Source organism: Microcebus murinus, chromosome 5, assembly GCF_040939455.1.
Source record: "Microcebus murinus isolate Inina chromosome 5, M.murinus_Inina_mat1.0, whole genome shotgun sequence".
Taxonomy (NCBI): Eukaryota; Metazoa; Chordata; class Mammalia; order Primates; family Cheirogaleidae; genus Microcebus; species Microcebus murinus.
This window is the reverse complement of record NC_134108.1, coordinates 110,286,239-110,290,664: the sequence shown is the minus strand read 5'-3', so window position 1 is coordinate 110,290,664 and position 4,426 is coordinate 110,286,239. Positions and strand designations below refer to the sequence as shown.

At 43.0% G+C, this 4,426-nt stretch overlaps 1 pseudogene; it reads left to right on the top strand.

Moving 5' to 3' along the window:
- The first annotated feature begins 1,614 nt into the window (after positions 1-1,614).
- LOC105886006 (14-3-3 protein zeta/delta pseudogene) lies at positions 1,615-2,544 on the top strand (annotated as a pseudogene).
- Positions 2,545-4,426: the final 1,882 nt, after the last annotated feature.

The following is a 4,426-nucleotide window of genomic DNA, read 5'->3' as shown; positions in this document are numbered from 1 at the left end:
CACTGCGCCCAGCCTAGATATTATTTTTTAATTTAATTTAAATTTATTTATTTATTTATTTATTTATTTATTTTTTTTGAGACAGAGTCTCACTTTGTTGCCCAGACTAGAGTGAGTGCCATGGCGTCAGCATAGCTCACAGCAACCTCAAACTCCTGGGCTCAAGCGATCCTCCTGCCTCAGCCTCCCGAGTAGCTGGGACTACAGGCATGCGCCACCATGCCCGGCTAATTTTTTTTTTTTCTATATATATTAGTTGGCCAACTAATTTCTTTCTACTTATAGTAGAGACGGGGTCTCGCTCAGGCTGGTTTCGAACTCCTGACCTTGAGCAATCCGCCCGCCTCAGCCTCCCAGAGTGCTAGGATTACAGGCGTGAGCCACCGCGCCCGGCTTAAATTTATTTTTTTGAGAAAGAGTCTCACTCTGCGGCCCCAGCTAGAGTGCAGTGGTATCATCATAGCTCACTGCAACCTCCAATTCCTGGGCTCAATTGATTCTCCTGCCTCAGCCTCCTGAGCAGCTGGGACTACAGGCACACACCACCACACCCAGCTAATTTTTCTATTTTTAGTAGAGATGGATCTTGTGCTTCTTCAGGCTGGTCTTCAACTCCTGACCTCAAGCAATCCCGGAGTGCTAAGATTACAGGTGATATCCACTGCACCCAACCTATTAGATATTATTAAACATTGCTATGGCATGAATGTGCCCCCTCAAAATTCATAAATTGATACCTAATCCTTGATATGGTGGTATGAAGAGTCTGGGGCTTTGGGAGGTGATTAGGTCTGAGGGTGGAGCCCTCGTGGTTGGGATTAGTGCCCTTATAAAAGAGGCTATACGGGTGCAGCAAGAAGACACCATCTATGAAGCAGAAAATGAGCCCTCACTAGGTGCTGAAGCTGCTGGCACCTTCATCTTGGACTTTCCAGAACTATTTCTGTTTCTATTGTTTATAAATTATCCAGTCTAAGGTATGTTGTTACAGCAGTCTGCATAAACTAAGATAATAGTTTTATAAAAATTAAACTGCAGTTGGCCCTCCATATCTTCAGTTCTACATCCATGGATTCAACCAACCACAAATTGAAAATATTTTTAAAAGATATAACAATAAAAAATAACAATACAATAATTTTAAAAAATACAAATAAAAAATACAGCATAACAACTATTTATATAGTATTTACATTGTATCAGCTATTATAAGAAATCTAGAGATGATTTGAAGTGCATAGGAGGATGTGTGTAAGTTACACGCACACACTACAACATTTTATTAACATAGAAGGGAGTTGAGCATTTGTGGATTTTGGCGTCTGTGGGGTTCCTGGAACCAGCCCCCACTGGATGCCGAGGGAGGACAGTATTCATAGTCTAGTATTCAGTGTCCAGTCACTAACACGGGTGATCAATATCGTACCTCAGGAGCGGCTGCAGCCTGTGAGCATCGGGATCCAGGGACAGAGTCCCGGCCTCGCCGCCGCCCAGAGACTGCTGAGCCCCGTCCCTCCGCGGCCACCGGCCACTCCGGACACACAACATCCAGCCGTGGATACAGACGGGCTGGTGCAGAAGGCCAAACTGGCCGAGCAGGCTGAACGATACGATGACACGGCGGCCTGCATGAAGTCTGTAGCTGAGCAAGGAGCCGAACTGTCCAGTGAGGAGAGGGATCTTCTCTCGGCGGCTTATACGAGTGTTGTAGGAGCCCGTAGGTCGTCTTGGAGGGTCGTCTCAAGTATTGAGCAAAAGACGGAAGGTCCTGAGAAAAAACAGCAGATGGCTTGAGAATACAGAGAGAAAATTGAGACCGAGCTAAGAGGTATCCGCAATGATGTACTGTCTCTTTTGGAAAAGTTCTTGATCCCCAATGCTTCACAAGCAGAGAGCAAAGTCGTCTATTTGAAAATGAAAGGAGACTATTTCCGTTACTGGGCTGAGGTTGCTGCTGGTGATGACAAGAAAGGGATTGTGGATCCGTCACGACAAGCATACCAAGAAGCTTTTGAAATCAGCAAAAAGGAAATGCAGCCAACACATCCTATCAGATGGGGTCTGCCCTTAACTTCTCTGTGTTCTATTATGAGATTCTGAACTCCCCAGAGAAAGCCTGCTGTCTTGCAAAAACAGCTTTTGATGAAGCCATCGCTGAACTTGATACATTAAGTGAAGAGTCATACAAAGACAGCACGCTAATAATGCAGTTGCTGAGGGACAACTTGACATTATGGACATCGGATACCCAAGGAGGTGAAGCTGAAGCAGGAGAGGAGGGGAAAATTAACCGGCCTTCCAACTTTGGTCTGCCTCATTCTAAAATTTACACAGTAGACCATTTTGTCATCCATGCTGTCCCACAAATAGTTTTTTGTTTACGATTTATGACAGGTTTATGTTACTTCTATTTGAGTTTCTATATTTCCCATGTGGTTTTTATGTTTAATATTGGGGGAGTAGAGCCAGTTAACATTTAGGGAGTTATCTGTTTTCATCTTGAGGTGGCCAGTATGGGGATGTGGAATTTTTATACAAGTTTTATACAATACTTGGCATACTACTTTTGGTATATTGTGGCTTCACAAGGGCCAGTGTTAAAACTGCTTCCATGTCTAAGCAAAGAAAACTGCCTACATATTGGTTTGTCCTGGTGGGGGATAAAAGGGACAATTGGTTCCGGTCACAGGTGTAGTTATTGTGGGTACTTTAAGGTTTGGAGCACTTATAAGGCTGTGGCAGAAACAGACATGTCATGGATACTACATGTGAAACCATGTGTACCTGTGGCACACTCAGTCTCAACGTGCGCACCTTTGACTGCAGCTGCAGAAATGTTCCTTCAGACAAAATTGTGACCCAGTTTACTCTGGATAAGGGCAGAAATGGTTCACATTCAATTTTTTGTAAAGTTACCTGCTGTCTGCTTTCATTATTTTGCTACACTCTTTTTATTTGTATTTAAATGTTTTAGGCAACCTAAGAACAAATGTAAGAGTAAAGATGCAGTAAAGTGAATTGCTCGGCATCCATTACTGCGTGTATATCAAGCACAGCAGTAACACAAAAAACCCATGTATTTAACTTTTTTAAGGTTTTTTGCTTTTGTGATTTTTTTTTTTTTTTTTTTTTGAGACAGAGTCTCACTTTGTTGCCCAGGCTAGAGTGAGTGCCGTGGCGTCAGCCTAGCTCACAGCAACCTCAAACTCCTGGGCTCAAGCGATCCTTCTGCCTCAGCCTCCCGAGTAGCTGGGACTACAGGCATGCACCACCACGCCCGGCTAATTTTTTTGTATATATATTAGTTGGCCAATTAATTTGTTTCTATTTATAGTAGAGACGGGGTCTCGCTCTTGCTCAGGTTGGTTTCAAACTCCTGAACTCAAAGGATCCGCCCGCCTCGGCCTCCCAGAGTGCTAGGATTACAGGCGTGAGCCACCGCGCCCGGCCTTGTGATTTTTTTTGATACTTGCCTAACATGCATGTGCTGTAAAAAATAGTTAACAGGAAAATAATTTGAGATGATGGCTAGCTTTGTTTAAATGTCTCATGAGATTTTCGTGAACAATCCAAGCATAATTGTTAAGAACACATATATTAAGTTCATGTAAGTGGAATAAAAGTTTTATGAATGGACTTTTCAACTACAAAAAAAAATCATACCTCACACAAGTTATGTCTAGACCTGCATATGTGCAAATTTATCAGTAATAAGAATCGTTTAATATTGAAAAATGTTCCTCAACTATCATTTCCAACTGCTGTGAATGTAGCACACCACGAATCATGATACCTCTAGAACACAAAGAGAAGAAAAACAGACACTCAACACTGTTGGGAAATTATACTTTATTATGCTGTTTGAGAGGTAATATTTGACAAGTTAATGCAGCTGTATTTTCTCTTACCTAAGTGGCTCCACTGCTTAAATCCTCCGTACACTCCAAAGCAGCATGTGCCTCGGGACCCAGCAGAAGCGCAGCCTCAGACTTACACAGAATTCGGCTGTAGCATCTTTTGTTTCTAGGATACAGGGCAAGAGATTGCAGAAGCATCTCCCTGGGGCCTCGACAAAATTAATTACATAAGCAGACATTTCGGGTTTCAGGTTGCACTGTGCCAGCACTGGGGGAAGATCCCAAATGACAGAGGTATACAGGTGTCATTTAACAAATGTTGTGTGCGATATGTTGTTTGTGATAGGTAAATCCCCCTAACGCATGTGGGCCAGGGCAGGGCCCCTGTGGTCCAGATCAGAGGATGATATTGCTTGTAGGAGAAGATCAGAATTTCTGTTTTGAATATGCTGTTTGTAGTACCTTTGAGACATCCAAGTAGCAATGCCAGGTAGGCAGTCGGATATGCTACAAGTCTGGAGATTAGAGGAAAGACATAAATTTGAGAGTAATTAGTGATAGAACTGAAG